General features: G+C 39.4%; 1 pseudogene across 1 annotated transcript in view; it reads left to right on the top strand.

The window, feature by feature from the left end:
* The window catches only part of LOC144372318 (mitotic checkpoint serine/threonine-protein kinase BUB1-like), a 41,742-nt pseudogene extending 16,920 nt beyond the window's left edge, over nucleotides 1-24,822 (top strand). Inside the window, exons 10-19 of the transcript XR_013432330.1 lie at nucleotides 1,836-2,010; nucleotides 3,096-3,183; nucleotides 5,831-6,069; nucleotides 7,006-7,149; nucleotides 16,027-16,142; nucleotides 16,389-16,550; nucleotides 16,726-16,883; nucleotides 16,979-17,153; nucleotides 23,069-23,163; nucleotides 24,503-24,822. The product of XR_013432330.1 is annotated as a mitotic checkpoint serine/threonine-protein kinase BUB1-like (transcript). The remainder of the gene's footprint in view (nucleotides 1-1,835; nucleotides 2,011-3,095; nucleotides 3,184-5,830; nucleotides 6,070-7,005; nucleotides 7,150-16,026; nucleotides 16,143-16,388; nucleotides 16,551-16,725; nucleotides 16,884-16,978; nucleotides 17,154-23,068; nucleotides 23,164-24,502) is intronic.
* The last annotated feature ends 564 nt before the right edge of the window (nucleotides 24,823-25,386 follow it).

Here is a 25,386-nt window from a genome sequence, read left to right as displayed (position 1 = left end):
TATCTCTCTTTGCTATAGAGAGAGCCCTAGCATGCTGGTCTCCAAATAAACCCACCCTTCTGCTTTTGAATAAGACAGTCTCTTGCGGTCTCTTACTCCGACGTTTCGCCGGACCCTTACAATATGTGGATGCTAATACACAATAAAGGTGGGGTGCAAACAGAAGTTCATTGGATTGAAGGAAAGGGATGTAATGAAGGGAAGGGATGGAAGTAGAGAAGACAATAGAATGAATCCGATATAACTTTTCTGTGTTCATATATGAATACACAACCAGTATAACTCCACATCATGAACAACCACAGGAATAGAATCCTACGTTATACACCATGTATGTATAATATGTCAAAATACGGTCTACTGTCATGCGTATCTAAACAAATTAAAAAAATAAAAACCATGGGTGGCATTGTAAGGGCAACCAAAGGGGGTCATGAGCTATGGACCTGACTCAGCAATTTGTCTTTCCCTACAGACTCTAAAAAACTTGACCCGTAATTCTGTTCTTGGAGAAGTGCCTGATTCTAGGGGCTGGGGCAAGAAAAATACAAGATAAGTCTGGAGCATATTGTGCTAGAAAATTAAGGAAGGATTTGGGGTTTTGTTTTTTCCTATAAGAAAACCAAGAAAGATGTGGCATATCAAAAGAATATAGATGCCAACCTGAATGAGCCAATGGCTAAACCTAGAAAAATTTGAACAATAAGTAGAATAAAGTAATATTGAATTATCACCCAAGAAATAAAACAGATATTGATATAAATAAAAGGGAGCAAAGGATGATTCTTCCTTAGAGAAGAATTCCAAGTGATGTGGAAGGCATCATTAGAGTCCCAATAAAATAAATGCTATAGGCAAGATCCACTAAGGAATTGATGAGTAAAACTTCAGGAAGAAACAGGTACTTCTGGAGCCTCCAAATATCTCACCACTGTTGATTCTGCGGTGGTTTAACATTTGTCCACAAATGCTTTAATGACATTCTAGAAGGTGGAGTTTAATTTACCTCCCTTGAGTTTGGGTAAGACAAATAGAGAATGGGAAAAATGGTTTCCCGTGAGGAAACCTCACAAATGCCTTCTCAGTGATTGGGTTTAACCTCACCAGGAACAAGCCTTGTGGCTAGCTAGCATGCATCCCCACTGTATAATGAGAAGGTCCTTTACCCCAAGTTTTCCCCAAAACCTATAATTCTAGTCTACGTGTGAGAAAACGAGCCCAAATTAGGGGGACATTCTGCACAGTTCCTGACTAGTGTTCACAAATTTCAGTGCAAGGAAAGAGTAGGAAGGACTGATAGATAGTCATAAACTAGAGGAGACAAAGTCAACAGACAGTGGCACACACATGCCATCCTGGACTGGATCCAGGACAGCCAAGGGATATTGGAGGGGACTTGTGAAATCCAGATAAGGACTGATAGCTACAAGTGGTGTTTAACTTTTTGAAATGTGCCAGGATCTAGAAGAAATTGACACTAGTGGGAGCTTAATAAAGGTTATATGAGACTGTGCTACCTTTGTAATCTTTCTATAAACCTGGAATTTTTTTTTTCAAATTTAAAGAAAAATGTAGAATTAAAATAAAAAATGTGACCCTTGTGTTGTAGTTCCACTGAGATGTATTAAAGATGAGGGGTAAAATGTTTTTTGGGGACAAAATCTCGCTGTGGTGCTCAGACTGGTCTCAAACTTCACGTGATCCTCTCACTTCAGCCTCCTGAATGGCAGGCATACATTCTGTACCACCGCACCCAGCTTGAAGTCTTAATGTCTTAAATTTCACAGACAAAACAAGAAGATGGCGATTATTTTTCAGCTCCTCCTTTGTTGTAGGAAGTGCCTCATTCTGAAGAGTTTTTGGATGATTCAACCGTCTGGGGTATTCGCTGCAACAGAACCCTGGCACCCAGTCCTAAGAGCACAGGGGACTTCACCTCTGCTGCCCAGCTTGCATCTACCCCCTTCCACAAGCTTCCAGCAGACGCAGTGAACAATCTGGAAGATAAAGGTATGCGACATACTTTTTCAGTGTCTGTCTTCTATAAACATTAGTATTAGTCGGTTCATCAGTATTATAGTGTTCTTGAAAATTCTAAGGAGGACGTTCGAAAACCATAAAGGGGCTTGGAATCCATTAATTGTTTTTTTCTTTGGCATACTAACTTCATAAAGTCCACATATTTTGAAAATTTAATAACAGATCATAGGTAGAAATGGGGGAAACTTATAGAAGCATATAAAGGCAAATATACAAAGTCCAAACCATTTGTACAGGAGTATGATTATGTTTTTCAAAAGTCAAGAGGGGAGCACTGCAGATAATTATTTGAATGCTAAAAATACTAAACATGGTTTTTAATGAATAAAAAAATAGCCAATTTTGGTCCTTGATACATTTCTATAAATTTTTATTATTTCAGACATGCAGCCAAGGATACATTACACATAAAATAATTTTGTTTTTTAGTGTTTTGCTTCAAGGGAATAATGACAAAACTCACAAATAGTCTTTTATTTCTATTGCATCCCAAATATAGCACCCTATATAAAAGATATATATATCTCTGAATTGAACCCTGATATGTGGCATTACATTGAGCACAGATAATTATTAGTTTTTTATTACCAACCTACAGTATAAATACTATGAGATCTGGGACTTCGGTACCATTTCAGTGACTACCAATTTACCAGCCAAACTCTGTCACTGCTGGTACTTCTTAAAAGCAATAATGAAATAACTGCCAAGGAATTTCACTTCACTAATCTCCTGAACCTGGCTGTGACCTGTCACCCATGCCAGTGACCCACCTGTGTGGTCATCCTGTCTGGAGTGGACCTGCTGCTCTCTGGACTCTTTGTTCTTGAAGGATCATTATAGATCAGATGTCAAAACTGAAGTGCTCCCCTGTACGAGAGTGTTGAGTGATTTTGATTTTTCGCATCTTATCACACTTTGCCATGGAACACTATTTTGAAATTATAATGAAAGTCATCATATAAAGGAATTCTAGAATTGTAACCATGTCAAATTGTATGCGCGTGCATATACATGCATGTAATGTTTGTGTCTCTCGTTTTTGTGTATTTCAGAAAACATGATAGCAACGCAGTGTACCCATGTGCCGTTGAGTTCTTGTGTTGAGAATGTGGTGGAGCCCTTGAGAGACAGAAAGTTCAGGTAACTTGCAGTTGTGCCCTTCTCTGCATTTCCACTTGAGCTTTCCTTGAGCTTTCCTTTTCCAGATGTAAGAGAATGCCTAATCCCATCCTAAACAACTCATAAAGTGCTTAACAATTGGCAGCTTGTAGTCAGAAGGTCCTCTAAGCCCAGTAATGAGCCCCCCTCTTGGTATCAGGACAGTGAGAGAAGCAGCTAGGGTGACAGAGTCTGCAACTGACTTGTACTCATTTGGGGATTAGAACTGGAAAGCCTTTTACCAAAAAGAGACCCTGCCATGTGAAGACTGTTGCAGAACTGGGCAAACAGAACTGCTTTTCATATCCAGTAAAATTGAGAAAATTGATGACTTCCTTTTAAGAGAAGAGAGGGTACTTAAGCCTCCTAAGGAATAAGCAGTAAAGGCAGACTCGGCACCGTAAACCCCACCATGTCTGCGCAGGCTGTAAACCTCAGAGATCCTAACCAAGGCTGCCATCTTCTGGGTAACTATTTTATTCTAGACACAGTACTTACGCTTTTCCTGGACTCTGTCTTTCAGTTAGTCCTTATAATAACTGAGTTGTGGGGACTATTCTTTCTTTTTCCGTTATAGATAAGGAAATTGAGTCTCAGATAAATTATTGACTTAAAGTCATAAGGCTGCAAATTTACAGAATTGGAGTGTGAACCTGTATTTGTCTGAGTGCTGACCCCTTCTTCTCACTGCCTCTTATTAGAAACCCACAAGGCACAAGTTCAATTAAAAAGCAAAAATATATTGAATTTGCATTAATTTTATTATTGATGTTAATCACTTCTATATGTTTAGGTTCATTTATTTTTTTTTTCTTAAGTAATTTCTGTTCACATCTTTTATCTAATCATTTGTTTATTTGGGTCACAGTTGAATGAGGTTTTTGATAACAAGAGCCATCAGGAGTGGCTAAGCCCAGCCAGACCATTGACTCACAAGAATGCCATAAGCCATCCTTGATGTAAGATTAACTTAGAAGTACATAGGGCAGAAATCCCAGTTGCTGGCTGGGTGCATCCTACCCAAGGAACTGTTGTCTTTGGCCCCGTGTGACAGTTCAGTTGCAAGGAAGCAAGGCTCACATGAACCAAGTGCAGGATCCTCACTTAAGAGCCTTATGCAACACCTCCATCAGGTCCCAGGGTGCCCATGAGAAAACCCACTGGGCACAATTTCAATTAAAAACCAAAATTTATTGAATTTGCATTATTTTATTATTGGTGAGTTAACCATTTTCTACATGCTTATGCTAATTCATTTTTTTTCTGAAAAATGAATAACTGAAACTATGGGTTCCTAGCAGATATTTGTAATTCTACTCCAGATACAGTTAACCAGTGAGGGTTATTTTTAACCATAACCAATGGTGACAGAGTAAGTTTTTAAGGGAAAAGAGCTAACAGTTAACAGACTCAGATTCTTATGGACAAGAGAGAAAGATTTTGTTAATCATTTATGCATTGACAGTAATTTGGATACCCATGTTACTAGTATCGGTAGTATGAGGTATGGAAACAATTTTTCAATGTACAGGTAAGGTACCCCTAGTGTCTATTTGAGAAGCCAAATAGTGGCCAGTACTATTTGAACTATCATGGTCTTGGGAAACTAGGGAACACTAGGAAATATTTGCAGTTGAGAAAGGGACATATTTATTTGTGATGTATATGTATAGATGTAAGGGTTAAATGTGGGTGTAGAGATATACACGATTGATTCTCATTGTTCCTTGTAGTGTATACTGGACACTTGTCTAGGGGAAATACATGTTTATCCTGTGGGCCTCTGTTGCCATGTTTGTTTAAAGTCACCTTATTTAACACATATTACTCATGACTTACATTGCACTTGTGCCTGCATGAGGCTTACCTGTTTTCCCTGTAAGGCATCTCAGAGCCTTCTATGCTTAGGAACAATAGACACACTTCAGCAAAACACCTGAAATCCCAACAAAAAGCACAGAAATGCAAAAACCATGGCATTAGACTCCAAGCAGGGCAGTGAGGAGCATAAGCTGTAGGCTTCACCTTGCTCCACCTGGCCTGGGAACACGCACCCAGATTTTTCATTTCTCTAAAGTCTGCAAATGACTGAGAATTATATGAATGTTGATCTGGATGTTTAAGTAAATTTTAACACATAGGTGCATTCACAAATCTGAAATCTATGAATGGGAATCAGCTGTGTATGCATGTATATACACACACCCATATATATGGAAATGTGTAGGATTTTGTTAGATTGTGGTTGACATTTTTTTGTTGTCTGAATGTTATAAAAGAAGTCATTTTTAGAAAGAAGTTAGATATCCAGTCTTGATCATAGCAGTGCTGCTGAGATACCCTTTCTCCCGACATTCCCTGCTAAATAATAGCAAGTGTATCACCACCCCCATTTATCTAGTATATCATCATGTCTTTGATTTTTATTTCTATTAATATTGGACTAGCTTTGTATTTGCCTATAGTTGTGTAAGAAAATGATTTAATCAACTCAGGCTGTGCAGCATATTTGAAGTGACATTCCTAGAATGAAAAGGAAACTCTGTTGCAGAACTTTTGTGTGATCAAGTCCATTAGGCTTCTAATAATAGGGTGTTTTGATTTTCTCTGTAATTTTCTCCACATCCAGTTCAATTCAAGAGAAGAGCCCAGAAGGCACATGCCCCAGAGACCTCTCTTTGGCATCCTTGCACCATTTCAGCCAGCCTGCCCCGGGTGCTGCACTCACCCAGGAAGCTGTACGGGGCCTTGAAGCTTGTAAACTCACAGACACTGACCGAGCCGTTGTGGAGGACCCATCCGATGCCAGTGCCAGGCCCCAAGAAGACCGGATGCAGATGGGTCCCCATGGGGATGTCAGTGCTCCAGGTGTGCACAGAGGCTCAGGCTTAGTCATGCCATTAGGACCGCAGCATAGGAAGAGCTGTTCTGTGGAAGAACTCAGAGGGGGACCGGTGTGCCACTGAGTAGAACCTACAGTCAGACACTGTACTGAAGTGCAGTCCAGCAGGAATGTACTTGAAGGGCAAATCGATCCATTTTAATTTTAGATTTCAAGTTAAGTACTGTTGGAAGAGGGAATTGGAATTTGAGGGCCTACTGTGTGTCAGGCATTTAATCTAATGCTGTTTTCCCCACTTTACAGAAAAGTCAACAGAGGGTCAAGATTAAAGAGATCCCTCCTACCACCCCTTGTCACCCAGACAGTCTCACCTACTGGTAGAGAATATGGACCAGAGATGGAGTGGCTAGGGGACAAGGCTAGGTTCTACCCTAGCAGTCCTTTCATAATTGCCACTAATAAGAATACGTTATTATTCTAAGTTGGAGAGAAACCTTCATCTTCCCTTTAGAAATTGTTTTCTATCTTGGACCAAAGTACAACTCATGTGCAAATTGTGTTTTGTGGGTGTAAATGGGAAAGCAGTTAAAGACAGTGTATCTGTCTGAGCACATTTGAGGTCACTAACCAACTCCATGTGTGCCTTAAATGTGCAGCCATCACTGCTAAAGGCAGGACCTAGCATTTTAGGTGAGCGGAGTGAGATGCAGATGATATCCCTTTGTCACCCTGAATGTTGATTTAAACTTTCAAATCCAAAATGGCAGATGGTCAACTGCACAACTCCCAGTTCTGACTTTTGGAAACAATTCTCTATTACTTGAATCAATGCTCTATAAAGGATGAGACTTTTGAAAGCTTAATTAATGAATGAATGTCTCCACTTGCTTTATCTAAAATTTATTAAGTAAAATCTTTGAATACTGAACTCATGTTTCTTTTCTTATTCCTGTTCCCTTAAGACTTCACTATTGAGAATCCGTGGGATGATAAGTTGATTCTCAAACTTCTGTCTGGGCTTCCTAAACCAGTGAGTTCCTATCCAAATACTTTTGAGTGGCAGTGTAAACTTCCGTCCATCAAGCCCAAGACTGAATTTCAATTGGGTAAGAACTTTATGGGTGATATAGCTTTGAATTCTTGTTCATCCATGGAACGTTGATGGTGATTCATGTGTATGTGAGATTCTCCTCCTGTCCCCCAGCCCCAGTAAAGAGTTACAGCTACAGTATTGAGAAATTTTGTTAATCCATGGCTATAGAACCATGAGTGCTGTTGGACTGGAACACATTTAACTCAGAGATCTCTATCAAAGTAATGCACGTGCTTAGGCTGGGGAAGCTCAGCAGCAGAGCACTAACCTGGCATGTGTGAGGCTGCGGGTTTGATCTCCAGAACTGCAAAATTTTAAAAATGCAGTTAGACTATTTAAGAATTTTTTACAGATTTTATAGTCAAAAACAGGCATTGATAACAAAATAAGGATTTTTTTTCCCATTCTGACCACTTTTCAATATACTGAGGCACTAAGGACGTTGATAACAAGCACATGTGCAACTGTCACCACCATCTTATTATAAGTTTTTATCATCCAAATGGAAACTTGGTTATTTATTTATTTTTTTTTTAGTACTGGTGCTTGAACCCAGGACCTCACACGTGCTATGCAAGGACTACTACTGAGCTACATCTTTGGCCTTTTTTATTTTATCTTGAGACAACATCTCCCTACATTGCTCAATCCAGTGTCAAACTTGTGATCCCCCTGCCTCAGCCTCCTAAGTAGCTGGGATTACAACATGCACCACCACACCTGGCAGAATGGAAACTAATTCTGTATGGAGAGTGTGTGTTACATGTTTCTTAAGAAGAGGGATAGTATTATATACTCATTTGATAGTATTTCTGGAAAACTCTTGAAGAATACTCAAAACTAAAATGGTTGGCTCAGTGGGAGTGGGAAAGTGGGTGGTTGTGGATAAGGCGAGAGCAAGGCTTTTCACACATAGAGCCGCCGTAGGCCTTCAGAACAATTGAGGGGCCATCAGAGTTCCCCATGCCTACCTCCCTGCCCCTCACCCAGATCCTCTGTTAGCGTCTTGAATAAGTGTGCCTGCTGATTGTGACAGTGATGAGCCAGTACCGGTATGTGGCCAAAGTCCACGATTTCCTTCGAGGTTCCCTGTACTGTGCGTTCTGGGGTTTGGAACGCTTGGCAGATCTCCTCGCTGCAGGGCACTTCAGAATAATTGGCCTGCCTTGAGTCTCCTGTGCTTTCCCCTTCTCCCCTTCCTCTGCACCCCAGAAGCCCTGGCAGACACTGACTGGGCCCTTTATTCCACAGTTGGCCTTTTCTAGAATGTCATGTGTTTGAAATTACAGTTTGTAGCCCATCGGGCCATTTCCTGACACTTAGCAACAGAATTTAAGGCTCCTCTTTGCCTTTTCATGGCTTGCTACCTTTTTTTGAATCACTGAATAGTCCCCACCATCTGGATGGCCCTGTACCCCACAGCTCATCTACCTACTAAAGGCCACCTCGTTGCTTCCAACTTTTGGCAATGATGAATAAAGTTGCTTTAAACATTGTATGTAGGTTTTTCTATGGACGTATTTTTAACCCATTCAAGTAAATACCAAGGAGTGTGATTGTTGGATTTCGATGAATATACACTCATCCCTCAGGTCTGCACAGGCTAGCTCTAGGAACCCAGTGGGTGCCAAAGTCCATGATGCTCAAGTTTCTCATATAAAATGGGTAGCCGTGCATATAACTTAACATATACTTTAAATAATTTTGAGATTACTTACAATACTTTGTACAGAGTCAGTAGTTGGTATGCTCTATTATTTAAGGAATAATGATTTAAAAATATTTGTACATATTCAATCTATAGTTGGTTAAGTTTATAGATTTGGGGGCTGGGGATGTGGCTCAAGCGGTAGCGCGCTCGCCTGGCATGCCTGCGGCCTGGGTTCAATCCTCAGCACCGCATATAAACAAAGATGTTGTGTCTGCCGAAAACTAAAAAAATAAATATTAAAAAAATTCTCTCTCTCTCTCTCTTTAAAAAAAAAAAAGTTTATAGATTTGGATCCTCATATACAGAGGGCTGAGTGTTTGCTTATATGAGAAAGTGCCAAGCTCTGCTAGTGTGGCCATACCATCTGTGTCTTTATCAGCAGTGAGCAAGAACTCCCTGCTACACCCTCGCGGCTTTTGCTGTTGTTTTTACCCTTCTGGTAGGTGTGCAATAGTATCACTATTTCAGGGTGACAACAGTGATGTTCACTAGTGAGAGTGAACATTTTTTCATGTGTTTACTTGCTGTCTGCATACTTTTAATGAGCTATGTGTTCAGATCTTTTGCCCATTTTTTAATTGTCATATTGTTAAATATCAAGAATTTCTCAAATAGTTTAGATAGCAGTTCTTTATTAGATACTTGTTTTGCAAAGATTTTCTCCCAGTCTGGTTTGTCTTTCTATTTTTTTTTTTTAAATTGTGTCTTTTAAAGCACAGAAGTTTTAATATTAATGAAGTCCAGTTTATCAGGTTTTTTTTTTCCCTACAGGTCATGCTTTTGGTGTTACATCGAAAAACTCATTGCACCAGTAGTCTTCTGTATTCTTTTCTAGAAGTTTTATAGTTTTATTTTTTCCGTTTCGGTCTATGCTCCATTTTGAGTTAACCTTTGTGCAAGGTATAAGGTTTGTGTCTAGGTTCATTGTCACTTGTGCATGTCTGAATGCTTGGCACCACTTACTGAAGAGACTGTTTCTCATGTTTGATCCTTTGCCCAAGAGCAGTTCTAAGTCTGTGTGGTTCTGTTCTGGACTCAGCTCTTTCCCATGGGTTTGCTTGTCTCTTGCCAGCACCACAGGGTTATGGTCAGTCTCAGAGTGGGATGAAGTCAGCCCTTTTCTTCCTTCTTCCATCTCAATATTGTGTTGACTTTCTGGGTCTTTTGCCTTTCCATATAAACTTTAGAATCAGTTTGTTGGTGTTCACAAAATAACTTCTAGATTTTTATTGAGATTGCATTTAGTCAAGTTGGGAAGAGATGACATCTTGACAAAATTGAATCTTATCCCTGTACATGGAAATCTCTCCAATTAAATTTCCTTTGATCTTTCATCAGAGTTTAGGTTTTCTCATATAGATCTGTTACATAATATATATTATTACCTAAGTATTCTTTGTTTTTTAATTTCTCATTCTAATTGTGTATTTCAGGAACATAGGGAAGTAATTGTATTTTATATATATGCTTTGTGTCCTATAAGCTTTCTGTATCCACTAATAGTTCCAGGAGATTTTGTTACTGTTGATTCTTTAGATAGTCCTGTCATCTATAAAGAAAGATAGTTTTATTTCTTCCTTTTCCAATATGTATACTTATTTTTTTTAAATGTCTTATTGCTGGGCTGGGGATGTGGCTCAAGCGGTAGCGTGCTCACCTGGCATGCGTGCGACCCGGGTTCAATCCTCAACACCACATACAAACAAAGATGTTGTGTCCACCGAAAAACTAAAATAAATAAATAAATATTAAAAATTCTCTCTCTGTCTCTCACTTTCACACTCTTTCTTTTTAAAAAAAAAAAATTAAATAAATAAATGTCTTATTGCACTAGGTGGGAATTCTAGTACAGTGCTGAATAGAAATGATAAGAGACATCCTCACCTCATTCCTGACCTTGGGGCTGCATCTATGTAGTGTATCACCATCAGGTCTGATGCTGGCTATAGGTTTTGTACATGTTCTTTATCAAGTTGAAGTTTCTCTGTTGCTAGTTTGCTCAGAATTGTTATGAACGGATGTTGGATTTTATCAAATGTTTTTCCTGCATATGTTAATATGATCATGTGATTATATTATGTGATTATTCTTAGCCTGTTGGTATGATGGGTCAGGTTAACTGATTTTCAGATGTTAAACTATCCTTGTTTCTTGGATTATTGCTATGGTTTGAATGTCCCCTTCAGATGTCATGTTTAAATTTAATTGCCATTGTCACAGTTTAAGAGGTGGGATCTTTAAGAGTTGATTAAGCCATGAAGGCATACCCTTACGATTGAAGTGAGGCCATTGTTGCTGGGTGGGTTAGTTGTATTGGGGGTTCTGGCAGGCCATCTCCCGCCTCACCCTCACCATGTGATGCTCCTACCATCTTAGGATGGACCATGAAGATCCTCCCCAGTTCTAGCCCCTCAATCTTGGACTTGTCAGCTTTTGGAACTATGAGCCAAATAAATCTCTTTTTTTATAATTTATCCAGTTCATAATATTCTGTTATAGCAGCAGAAATCAGACTAAGACAGTCGTGGTATATAACTTACTGTATACATTGTTGGATTTTACTTGCTAATGTTTTGTTAAGATTTTTACATTCATGAGAAGTATTTGTCTTTAGTGTTTCTTATAATATCTCCATCTGGTTTTGGTAACCTGGAAATGCTGACCTTATAGAATGAATGAGGAAGTATACTCTACCATTATTTTCTGGTAGAGATTATAGAGAATTTCTATAATTTCTTCCTTACAGATTTGATAGAATCTGTCAGTGAGTGCATCTGAACCTGGTGCTTTTGGCTTTAGAAGGTTATTAGTTATTAATGCAATTTCCTTAATAGATGCAGAACTATTCCAATTATCTAGTTCTCTTTATGAGCTTTGATAGATTTTGTCTTTCAAGGAATTGGTTCATTTCATCTAAGTTTTTCTCATTTGTGAACATTATATTCTGAATACTCTCTTATTATGTCTTTAGCGTCCATGAGCCTTTCATTTCTCATTATTTGTGTCTTTTTTTTTTCTTAGCTTACCTGACTTGATGTTTATCAATTTTATTAATCTTCTCAAAAACACAATTTTGGGGGTTTTCTTATTTTTCTCTATTGATTTCTTTCATAATATTTTCTTTTGTTAACATTTAATTAGTTCTTTTTTCTTAAGTTCCTAAGGTGGAACCTTAAATCATTAATTTTATATCTTTTCTTTTTGTTATTTTTATTTTTACTTTTTTGTAAACAATTCTTTTTTAAAATGTGTTATTTTTAGTTATATACTCTTTCTTCTTTTCTAAGTCCTTCATGAGACTTCTTCAATCCATGTGTTATTCAGAAGTGTGTTTAATCTCCCAAGATGTAGGGGCTTTCCAGCTGTCTGCGTTAATGGATCCCCAGTTTAATTCCACTGTGGTCTGAGAGCAGACATTATATGATTTCTATTATTTTAAATTTGTGAGGGTGTATATTACAGCACACAATGTGGTCTGTCTTGGTGAATGTTCCAAGTCAGTGTGAGAATGTCATATATTCTGTAAATGTCATTCAGATCCAATTTTCTGTTTAATGGTCCATTTCTCTTTTTTTTAATGTTTATTTTTTAGTTTTAGGTGGACAATATATTTATATTTTACACAATATATTTATTTTTTAATTTTTATGTGGTGCTGAGGATTGAACCCAGTGCCTCACGCATGCCAGGCGAGCCCTCTACCAGTTGAGCCACATCCTGAGCCCCTTAATGGTCCATTTCTGATGGAAGGATATAGGAATCTCCAAGTGTAATAGTGAAGTCACCCATTTTGCTTGCATTTCTATCAATGCATGCCTCATATATTTTCACATTCTTTTCATTAGATGTATACACAGCATGTCCTGTTGTAGAATTAACCCCTTTTTCATTCTGTAATGCCCCTTTTATGCCTGTTAATTTTCCTTGATCTGAAATCTGCTGTATGGAATTAATACAGCTATTTCTGTTTTCTTGAGATAACTGTTAGCATCCTATATCTTATTAACTGTTAATCTGCATTTGTCATTATACTTTCAATGTGTGTGTTTTCATTGGTGGGTGAAGATCATTGGTGTTCTGAGTGATTATTGATATAGCTGGACTCATATTTCATTTGTTAGTTTTGTAGTCATTACACTTGTTCTTTGTGGGTTTTTTTCCCCCACTCTCTGCCTTCTTTGGCTTTGAATTATTTCATATTCTGTTGCGTCTCCTCTCTCAGCATATCAATAATATTATCTTTGTCACATTTGCAAGTGGATTCTGCAGAGTGTGCAGTATATATACACTCAGAGCCAGTCCAAGTCCACTTTCCGATAGCACGTCACCCCCTCACAGCAGGGCCCACACCATGCGACAGGAGTGTCATTCCCTCCCTCCTGCCCACCTCTTCTGTCATTGCTGCCATTGGTTTCACTTATCCACTGGTATGCCACCACTAGGTGGACACTATTGTTTTGAACAAATGGGTTTTTGTTAGATAATTTAGAATAAGAAACATCAAGTATTTTACTTAACACTCTTTGAGTCTAAGTTTCTGGCCTATATTATCTTCCTTCAGTGCACGTTTACCAGTGACAGATTCCCTCCATTTTTGTGTAAGAAAGTCTTTAACCTTCACTTTTGAAGGATAGTTTCATGAAGTAGAGCATTCTAGCTGTTGGTTTTTCTCTTTCAGCCCTTTAAATGTTGTACTGCACACTCTTGCTTGTGTGGTTTCTAAGGAGAAATCTGATGTACTTATCCTTGTTCTTCCGGAAGTAAGCTCTTTTTATAGCTATTTCTATTTTGTAGCATTTTTCAAATTTTTCTTTGTCTTTGATTTTCTGCATTTTCTTTGTGATGTGCCTAGGTGTAGGTTTTTCTATCTGTCCTGCCTGGTATTCTCTAAGATTCCAGGATCTGTGGTTTGGTGTTGGTCTTGAATTTTTGAAAACTCACACTTTTTTCTTTTCAATTTACATTTCAGTTTTCCTCTTAGGGTGTCCTGGAGCTCACTGATTCTTTCCCTGGCCGTGTACAGTCTACTAAAAGACATTCTTGGTTTCTGGCACAGAGTGGGTTTTTTATTTCTAGCATTTCTTTTTGCTTCTTTCTGCTTATTTGACCTATTTGTTCTTGAAAATTGTCTCCTTTTTCTGTTAGAATCCTTAGCACATTCATAACAATTTTAAAAACTATCCTGGTCTGATAATGCTGAAATCTCTGCCCATTTCCAGTGCTTGCTCTGCCTCCTCAAGCTGTGTTTTGTCTTTTAATATGCCTTGTCAATTTTGTTGCTGGCCAGACCTGATGGACTGTGTAAGTGGAACTGAGATAGTTAGGCTTTGGTGTAACCTTTATCTGGCTAGAAGTTAAGCTGTGTTGTCTTCCCTGTTGCCTTTAAGGTTCCCTAGAGACTTTCTTTTTATACTAAGGATTAAACTCAGGGGCATTTTATCACTGAGCACATCCCAGTCCTTTTAATTTTTTATTTTGAGACAGGGTCTCACTAAGTTGCCTCCTTAGTCGCTGAGATTGCAGGCGTGCACCAAACAACCGAGAGTCATCTTCTTAGATAATCTGAGGGGTACTGTCCTTCCCATTGCTAATTCCAGCGTGGTGTCTGCTGTGAATCTCTATGTCTTCCTCTCCATCTCCCCACTTTGGGTGCAGCAGTTTTCCCTCTGATCTCAGTTTTTTAATAGTTCAAGAAGAGCTGTTGAATTTCAGTTGTCCAGTTACTTTCTTGCCATAAAAGTGGAGTGACAGCTTTCAAGCTGCTTATGTGCTAGACTGGAAATCACAGATCTTTTTTTTTTTTTTTAAATATATATTTGATTTTGAATGGGAGGATTATTTTTAGAATTTTTAAGAATCAAATGCAACATCACCATGGTCTTTTTCTCCAAAATCAATAACCCCAGTGTAACCACAAGGAAAATATAAACAAGCCCAATTTGAAGGACATCTGACTAGTACTCTTTGGAACTATCAAGGTCAGTTAAAAAAAAAAAAAAGACAAGAAAAGTCTGAGACATGTCACAGGCTAGGAGTAGCCATGGAGATAGAATGACTAAATATAATGTATCCTGAAACACAGAAAAACTAGTGAGTCTGGGAGTGTGGATTTCAGTCAGCAGCAGCACTCCTCGGTTGGTTCCTTGTCTGTGACATAAGAGCCATGTGGGCTAGGGGATGCAGAAACTCTGCTTTCTTGGCCACTTTTCTATCAATCAAAAACTATGTAAAATTAAAAGTTGAATTAAGTTTTTTAAATTGTCTATTACAAATGTTGCTATAGTTTTATTTTGTCCTTTTTATTTTAATTTTTTTGTTTTGTTTTAATAAAGTTTTATTTTTCCAAATGCACAGTTGCTTGGACCTGCTAGTGCATCTGTACAGCAACAGGGGCATCTCCATCTCAGTATTTCTGGTGTAAATTACTTGAGCTCTGTGCTTTGACACCAGTTTGAAAAGTCCTTTACTGAGGAGCTCCTGAAGGGCTGCCCTGGCCAAGGAACCACAAGTCCTTATCCCTGGAAGACCCCAGCTGTGCTTAGAAGCTCGGAGTTGGGAACGTCCTTACAGAGTTTGTCATAAGTAGCTTTGTCAGACAAGACTAGATGTTGAGCTTGCCCTGATCTTTGCCTTCGGACCACTTCTTTTCAGCGTTGCCCCAGATTTGTTCACTGGGCCCTTGCCTTTCTTCACTGACCTTCCGGCATCTCTATTCTTCTTGTCACCCTTGAGCAGCGTTGCAAAGCCTGGAGAGCAGCACCAGCTATTGGAGCCTGGTCAAGATGTCTTTTTTATTTTTATCCTATTGTAAAACGTGTTTATTTCAAAAAGCTTTATGTATCACTTCAGGGAGGATTTCTCCTGTCATCTGCCTGCAAGATGGGCAGCACAGGTACTGCTCATTTTAAAATGCGAGAACCTTGATGGGGAGGCACTAAGTGCCCAAACCCACGCACCTTAGTGACCCCCACAGGCTGCCCTGAACTTGGTAAGGGGGCTCTTGTTGCAGGTATTTACTTCCTTTCATCTGAGCCTGTAAAACATTTCCCAAGCAACTGTGGCCATTTTTATTTATGAAAGCAATTCAAGTACAAAGAAAATTTTACAAATTCTTCATTTGGATAAAGTCCTTAATATTTTGAGCCCTTTTGTCATTTTGACACATTTATCTCTTCCCAGGTTCTTCACTGGTCTACGTCAATCACCTTGTTGGAGAAGGGGCCTTCGCCCAAGTCTATGAAGCTACCCAGGGAGATGTGAATGAGACCAAAAATAAACAGAAATGTGTCTTAAAGGTAAATGGTGCAAATACATTTTTGAACTGTAGAGAAATGATTTTCAGCCTCTTTTTTTTTTTTTTTTCTTTAAGACAGTGATGTTTTTATTGAGCAATTAAGAAATACAACAATACTATGAGGATCTGGAATTGCTTTCTGCAGAACAAATCATAATGTCATTGCTTTCTCATGTCCCTTATTAGGATACTATTTTCCAGAATGTGACTCTGGATATAAATAACACATACCTGGTTTTGCTTGTAGGTCCAGAAGTCTGCCAACCTCTGGGAATTCTACATTGCTACCCAGCTGATGGAGAGACTAAAGCCAGCTGTGCACCACATGTTTATCAAATTCTATTCTGCCCACTTATTCCAGAATGGGAGCATCTTGGTAGGAGATCTCTACAGCTATGGGACACTATTAGTAAGTGTTCTGTTTTTATAATATGGATATGAATTTAAGTGCATTTCTGGTTTTTGCCTTACCCATATATTTTCTGGTTAGAGCTTTAGTTGGGGTGCTAAACAGGGGCAAAGTCCTTGACTTGAAATTTCATTAATCCTCATCCAACTCAGGATACCATTTGCATTGTTTCTAGAATGCCATTAACCTCTACAAAAATACCCCCAAAAAAGTGATGCCCCAGGCTCTCGTCATCTCTTTCGCTATCAGGATGCTCTACATGATTGAACACGTCCACAGCTGTGAGATCATTCACGGAGACATTAAGCCAGACAATTTCATACTGGGAAACAGGCAAGTGTGGACCTCTGAACAGGGTTCTTTCCTGAACATCTAGCAGCCCTTTGTCATTTGTGCTCATTTTCTGTCCTGAATTGTATTTAATCTAGGTTTTTGGAACAGAACGATGAAGATGGCGATTTGTCTACTGGTTTGGCACTTGTTGACCTGGGTCAGAGTATAGATATAAAACTTTTTCCAAAAGGAACTGCCTTTACAGCAAAATGTCAAACATCTGGCTTCCAGTGTACTGAGATGCTCAGTAACAAACCATGGAACTACCAGGTACGGACCTAAAGTAAGAGGTTTGGAAAATTTTCCTCTGTTGTACCTACCATATTTTCCAATGAATTTGGAATCTCGTTAGTTTGAACTGGTCTCTTGGACACAGTTGAAGAAGAGATGGGGGCCAGGAACGTGGCTTAGAAGTAGGGCACTTGCCCAGTAAGCATGAGGTCCTGGGTTGACTCTGTAGCATTCAAAGAGAGAGAAGGTAGTAAAGGAGAGATGGGACTTAAGGCTCAGGGGAAGGGAGGGATGAAACTCTGTTCCTGAAGAGTACACTTTTCTTATTATTCACAAGAAGGAAAGCAGATATGTTCTGAGTTTGACCCTAGGAAAGGTATTTAATGATCTGTGAACCCTTCAGAACGAAAGTCTGCCACATGGAGCCAGCTTGGATTGGGAGATAAAAACAGAGCAAATGGTTTTCTTTATGGCCATGGTTAATAGAGAGACCCACCCCACTGCCCCCAGGGGAATCAGCCGCATGTCTTGCAAGTGGGCAGGTGGTTCTGACAGTGAGAGTGGCACAGAAACTCAGGTGCAGGACCTGATTCAAACAGTGTTAGAAATGGATCATTATTATCCTAAAAGGCTTCAGAAATTTCACCAAATTAGGATACAGATGACAAATATAAAGAATACTTAATAGGATAAATGTAAAGTTTTGAACCTGGATTAATAAAATCAGATACCTGGTTACCAAGTGAGGACTGTGGCTTCCAGAAGCCCATGATAGAGGGGAAAGGTCGGGAGTCAGGTCTAGTATATCAGACCACATGCTGTTCTGGCATCTCCTGGAGTGCAGGGGAAGGGGAGAGTTCAGTCTGTTCTTTTCAGCCATCCAAAGGTCTTACAGTATATTCAGAGAGTAGCCACGGACTCCCCATGGAAGGATTAGCACTTTTCTTTCCTTGATGTGTCTTTATCTGATTTTGGTATGAATGTGATACTGGCTTTATAGAATGAATTTGGAAACGTTCTGTCCCTTTCTGTTTCATAGAATAATTTGAGGAGCATTGGCATTAGTTCTTTAAAGGTCTGGTAGAATTGAGCTGAGAATCTGTCTGGTCCTGGACTTTTATTTGTTGAAAGACTTTATTACTGCTCTTTGTCATCACAAGTTATTGGCGGGTTTAGGTTTTCTATATTCTCTTGATTCAGTTTTAGCAGATCATATTTGTCTAGAAATGTATCCATTTCTTCTAGGTTTTACAATTTATTGGAGTAGAAGAAGTTTTCAAAATAGTCCCTAATGATCCACTGGATTTCTTGACATGTGTGGTGATTTCTCTTTTTTTATCTTTAATTTTGTGAATTTGTGTCCTCTCTCTTTTTTCTTTTGGTTCATTTGGCTAAGGGCTTATCAATTTTGTTTATCTTTTCAAAGGACCAAGTTTTTGTTTCATGGATCCTTTCTAATTTTTTTTTTTTTAATTCTCAAGTTAATTGATTTGGCTCTGATTTTAATTGTTTTCTCCTACACATTTTGGAATTGGTTCATTCTTATTTTTCAAGGGCTTTAAGATATATCATTAGGCTGGTTTTAAATTTTTCTCTTAGAACTGCCTTCATAGTATTCCACAGGTTGTTGTTTTATCACTATTCTTATTTAAGAATTTTTATTTTTTTTTTTTTGGTATTTTCTAAGAGGTGCTTTGTGACCTAAAATATGATCTACTTTGGAGGAGGTTCCATGAACCATGGTCAAAAATATTCATCTGATGTTGGATGAAATACTCTATAGATCTCTGTTCAGTCCATTTGATTTATAATCTTTCAGGTCCTAAGAGTCTATACTGAGTCTATGTCTTGATGACCTATCTAATGGTGAGAGAATTGTGTTGAGATCACCCAGTGTTACTGTACTGGGGTCTTACTAAGGCTTTGAGTAGTATCTCTTTATGTAATTAGTTGCACCCAATTTGGAGCATAAATATTTGTTACTGTTATATCTTCTTGATGAATTGTCCCTTTACCAATATGAACCTTCTTTGTCTCTTCTGATTAATTTTGGTTTGAAGTCTGCTTTGTCAGATATAGAGTAGCTACTCCTATTTATTTTCAGGCTCCATGCACATGGTATATCAATTTCGTTGTTTACTTTCAGCCTGTCTTTGCCTATAAGGTGTGTCTCTTCCAAACAACATATAATTGAGTCTTGCTTTTTAATTCATTCTGCCAGCTATGTCTTTTTTTTTTTTATTGGTTGTTTACAACATTACAAAGCTCTTGACATATCATACTTCGAACAATAGTTTCAAGTGAGTTATGAACTCCCATTTTTACCCCAAATACAGATTGCAGAATCACATAGGTTACACATTCACATTTTTACATAATGCCATACTAGTGACTGATGTATTCTGCTACCTTTCCTATCCTCTACCCTGAACGCGCCCGATCTCGTCTGATCTCGGAAGCTAAGCAGGGTCGGGCCTGGTTAGTACTTGGATGGGAGACCAGCTATGTCTTTTAATTGAAGAGTTAAAACCATTTACATTCAATATTATTATAAAGAGATGTTTATTAATTCCTGCCATTTTGATTTGTTTATAATGTTTAATTTGATCCTGTTTCTCATTTGCTTAGAGCTACCCTTCCAATGAGATTTGTTTAATTGTGAGCTCTGGGGTTTGGTTATTCTGTGGAGTATTTGTATTACCGGTTTAGTAGTATTGAATTCTTCTAGTTTCTGCTTATCTTGGAAGGTTTTCATTTCTCTTTCAATTTTGAGGGATAGTATTGCTGGTTCTAGCAATCTTGTTGACATTTAATTTCTTTCAGAACTTAGACCACATCATTCCAAGACCTTATGGCTTTTAGAGTTCGTTAAAAAATTAGAAGTGATTCTGATTGGCTTACCTCTAAATGTGACCTGATTTTTTTTTTTCTTGAGACTTTTACAATTTTATCCTTGTTCTCTGTGTTAGTCATTTTAATTATATTATGGCATGGATAGGTTCTTTTTCAGTCATGTCTATTTGGGTTCTGAATGCCTCCTATATCTGGATGTCCATCTCATTCTCAAGGTTTGGAAATTTTTCTGTTATAATAATTTCCAAATTATTATATTAATAATAATATAATGATTTCCCTGAAAAGATTATCCATCCTATTAGCCTGATTCTCACAACCCTCTTCAATTCCAGTGATTCTTAAATTTGGTCTCTTAATGTTGTCTATTCTGAATGTCAGTATGTATTTTCTTTAACACTATCTGAATGTTCAAGACTAGCCACTTTGTCTTCCAGCTCTAAGAGTCTATCCTTAGAATTTTCTACTCTGTTAGAGAGATTTTTAGCTGGACAGTTTATTTGATTTATTATGTCTTTATTTCTAAGATTTCTGTTTAATTCTTTTTTATTATCTCTCTTTGTTGAATTTCTCATTCATATCCTGTACTGATTTCCTTAATTCATTCTGTTTTTTCTGTGTTCTCTTGGAAGTCATTGGTCATTTTTATAATCATTCTTTTGAATTCTTTATCTGATATTTCATCCACTTCAGTATTTTTGGAGTAAGTTGCTGGTGAATTATGAACTTTAGGATGTATCATGTTATCTTGTTTTCTTCATTTTTCTTGTATTCCTAAGTTGGGTTTTTTACATCTGTTGGGGTGGATTTCTCTGCCACTCTTACATGTAGGCCTTTTTAGGGCTTAGTCTTTACTTGCCAAAGTGTCCTCAAGTTATCTAGACTGAGACACCCTTGTAGATGTGGTATCCACAGACTCTGTGTTAATTCTCTTTTTTGGTATAACAGTGGATGTCTGTAGTGGGACCTGAAGGACAACCCCTAGCCATTTCTATTCGGAGCCTGATCATTAGTTTGAGTTTTTATATCTTCTATTCTTTGTGTTAAAGTATAGCTGATGTTTGTCATGTGCATGGAGCAAGATGTGCTGTCTTGTCGCCGAGTTGAGTTCAGCAGCAGAATCTCCACCCTGTGAACTTGTAGTGCCTTGTAGATTCCCAGCATCTCTCAGAATAGGGTAAAACAAACAATAGTAACAACTGATGCAAACAACAGACAGCATTAAAGTAGATATCTGTTTCTGTTAAAATAAATATCTACTATGACATTTAATGTCAATTACCACAAAAAACAATGGTGTGGTCTATTGCCAAACAAATAAGTAGCCATGAACTATATCTGGCAATAAAGCAAACAACAGGTGCCAATTATGTCATCCACAGCAGTAATCATTACAACAGCATTAATGGTGGGAAAGGAGTTATATAACCAATTAGTGCTAAATTTGGTAAAATACAGTTAATTAAGAGAAAAGAAAACATGATAGGAAGGTCAAAGTGTTTATAATTCAAAAAAGTGAACATAGGAAGAAGATGAGATGTAGCAGGTGATGGTTTTAAGGAAGGAAGAGAAAGAAAACAAGAGAATTTGACTGTCAGCAGAAGAGAGAAAGAAACCAATGAAAAGAAAACAAAACCAAAATATACGAACCCCAAGCCCTAATCCTCAAAAGGCAAGGAAAAATAACATTAAAAACATGCTAAAAATGAGAAGAAAACAGAAAGAAAGAAATATGTGTGTATGTCCATGAACCAATCAGAACTCTCTCACATCAAGAACTCCCCAAAAAGAGAAAAGATTCTTAATTAAAAAAAAAAAAAGAAGAAGAAGAAGAAGGAATCATCTCCACTGAGGTGATCAAAATAGTCAACAAGAATGTGTGGTCACTGCTGTGCCCACCCGTGTTTGTTTCTTCTTGGGCTATGACACAGGGGGCCAGCAGCACCTGGGATTGTTAAATCCTTATACTTTTGGTGTTGCTCCTGAGTGGCTGGTTGGAGTGGCCTAGACTAAAGCTGGCTGAAGCCGTTCTCAGCTCCCTTCTCCCCAGCTGGAGTCTGTCTGCACAGGCCCGGCACTCCAGGGGTGCTGCCGCAGAGTTCTATGAGGGGCCCAGTGGCCTAGATCTAACAGGGCCTCGGGGACTTTGTTTGGTAGTATTTGCTAATGCATGGCAGTTGCCCAGCTCTGTCAAGGGATCTGAATCTCAGGAGCCTCACAAAAATCCTACTCTTGAGGAAGGGGAGCCACCCCTCCTTCACACACACACACCCCACATACAGACCCCCCCACACACACATTCTCTCTCTCTCTCTCTCTCTCTCTCTCTCTCTCTCTCTCTCTCTCTCTCTCTCTCTCGCCCGTGAACGTGCCTGCCCAGGCTTAATCCCTAGGCGTCTTCACATACATCCATTCTGAGTCCCGACCCTCCTCAGCTGGTCATGTGAGCACCAGATGCACAGAGAAGATGAGTTCAGCTCTCCTTCGCTTTTCTGATGTGGATCCCCCTGGGTACAATCCTGGTGTCCATTTCCCTCACGTTCTGCTAGGAAGACCCTAGGCCTAGACCCTAGGTGGGCGCTCACCTGAGAGCGTGGCAGTGTTGGCACTGCTCTCCCTGTTCAGCAGCGGGAACTGCCGCTGGAGGCTCAAGGCTCCCCGCCTCAGCTCCCCGTGGCTGTTTGAGAAACACAGAGCACTTTCCATCACCTCCGCATCAGCTCAGTGCAGGCTGCTTTTCTGATTTCAGGTTTTCTCACAGCACACCTCCCTGTTGTATTTCTCTGTGTTCTCCCTCCATCTGGTGAACCATCACCACTGCTGCAACCAGCTCAGCTCCAGTGCTGTCTCTGTTCGGTGTACCTGAATTTCTGAGTCTCTTAGTCACTAGGACTGTCTGGCATTGAATTTTAGTGAAATCCCTCTTGCTCACCTCACTGAGAAGCAACATTCCTGCTGCTTGAATCCTCATCCACCAGAAATCAACTTCCAGAATTCTTCAAAGATAAACTCCTGTGACTTAGCTTGCTGCCTATGTTAGCATATGGTGATGGGATCACGTGTGCATCGCCATGAGTCATGGGACCTCACTTTCTTGCCAGGTGGATTACTTTGGAGTGTACTGCATTCTGCTGGGGACCTACATGAGGGTGAAGAACGAGGGAGGAGTCTGGAAGCCTGAAGGTCTTTTCAGAAGGTAGGTATCGACATCGGGCTACAGCGGGAAGAGAATAACTAGGGCAGTAACAGGTTCCATCTGGCAGAAGGGGATCCTTTAGGCAGTGTGAGCACAGCACAAGGCTGGACCAGGGCAGGGAGTGGTCACAGGGCTTCCCACTTAGCCAGTAGCTCACAGAACCCCTGGGAGCTCCTGGGTGGTGACAGGCATCCCGCCCAGGCAGGTGTCCCAGAGCCTCAGGGCTGTGCTTGCTTGTTTTCTTGTGTGTGGAGATGCAAATAATACTCATCCTGCCTTCCTCAGATCTTTCCTGTAAGAAGCCAAGGAAATGCGTAGGAAGTATTGGTTACATGCTTGTTCCTTGTCCAGTTACACTTTCTTCTCTTAACTTTTTTGAGATATATTTAAAACATACAGAAAAGTGAACTCATTTTCTGTGCGCAGCCAAATGGAATCTTCTGTGCATATATACCTTCTGGGAATAATTTCAACTGCGATTCCCCTGGCCTTCCCTACTCACTTCCAAAGCAGAAAAAGAAAATTGGCAGTAATTTTATAAAATGCCTGTGCCATACATAGTGAAGCTTAGGTTCAGTCCCTGGAGAAAACTTGGTAACTGTTATGTCTTATTCTGCATAATGAGCCATTATATCTGACAAGTGTTTTATGCTTCCTCTTGCTCATAATGGAAGGACCAGATGGTCATCTAGAAGGTCTCCACCTCTGGCCGCTTGTGTAAAGGAAAGCCTGAAGCCAGCCCTCTGCATGGCCCTGCTGCCATCTTTCTGTGCTCTGTAGCTCCTCTAGATGACTTTAACCACTAGAGTAGCCGGAGCTCTTCAGTCAGCTCTCTCCTGAGTAGGACGGCCTGTCCACCTGGTCCTGGCACATGTGCAGTTGGGCTCCTTAGAACTACGTGTCCAGATCACAAGATGCTGACAGTATGGTAGACACAGGAGCCAAAAGCAAATGGATCTTTTTTTTAATGAGGAGAGGTAGCACTATGTTACCCAGACCACCCTCTAACTCATGATCCTCTTGCTTTAGGCTTCCCAGCCCCTGGGGTTCCATGCACTCACAACACCCAGCACAGATAGATTTCCTTTAAAAACTAAAATAGATTTTTTTTCACTGAAGAGTTATTGCTAAGACTGCTTATCTTAAATCCTGTTTTGGGAGCCAGGTGTGTTGAGACAATTAATTGGAACTTTAATTTCTCTAATGTGGGATAGATTGGATGTGTCCACTCCTGATGGCCAAGTGCTCTTAGGTGAGAGTTCTGTTTCACTACCCACCTGCGGCAGTCAGGGCCAGAGCAGGCTGCGTTGCATCCGTGGCCGGTACTTTCTCTCTGCAGGCTTCCTCATCTGGACGTGTGGGGTGAGTTTTTTCACACCATGTTGAATATCCCAGACTGCCATCACCTTCCACCTTTGGATTTGCTAAGGCAAAAGCTGAAGAGTCTGTTTCAACAGCACTATTCCAACAAAATCAAGACCCTGCGAAACAGGCTCATTGTGCTGCTCTTGGAATATAAGCGTTTGAGAAAATAAAATTAATTGTGGACACTTTCCCAGAAATCATTTTGTAAATACTATTCTCTTTCTTTGAACCTGATGTTCTTCCAGATGTATTGTTGATATAAGTGTTTGTTAAAAATAAAGTTCACAAAATGCATCCATGTGACTTAATTTTTATTAAATTATCCAGCAGAATAGACAAAGTGGCAAGCCCTATGGGGCAGACCTGCCGGCCCCCTTGGCAGACAGACATTCATGTCCTTTATGGTGCATTTTTGTTTGCTATCTATGAATTATGCATTCTAATCCTATTACTTCAAAGTACCATCAATGGAAAAAAATCTCAGATCTTGAAAAGAATTCTCATGAGCTGTATAGACCACTGGACCAACTTAGCCTTTCCTAGCCAGGACCTGGGAGGGCCTGTAACCCCGCTGGGCTTCCTCCACCCTCCCTTTGTGTCCTTAGCACCATGAAAAACAAATCTGAGGTGACACCATCCAGGAGCACAGGGGAATTGCTTCCTCCCACCCTTCTCAGCTCCCATGTCCCTGACTCCGGAGGCAACCATGGCCCATTTTTTGTATGTGTGAATCTCTAAAATTGGTTCTAAAAACTGCATTTTTTTAATAGAACTAGCATCATTTTGCTTTTTTTCACTTAATATCTGATCAGGAATGTAACTGTAGAATGGCCTCATACTTTTTAGTGGCTGTGTGAT

The sequence above is a fragment of the Ictidomys tridecemlineatus genome, assembly GCF_052094955.1.
Source record: "Ictidomys tridecemlineatus isolate mIctTri1 chromosome 12 unlocalized genomic scaffold, mIctTri1.hap1 SUPER_12_unloc_4, whole genome shotgun sequence".
Classification (NCBI taxonomy): Eukaryota; Metazoa; Chordata; class Mammalia; order Rodentia; family Sciuridae; genus Ictidomys; species Ictidomys tridecemlineatus.
Note: the sequence above shows the minus strand (reverse complement) of the source record. Positions and strands in the feature narration are given on the sequence as shown.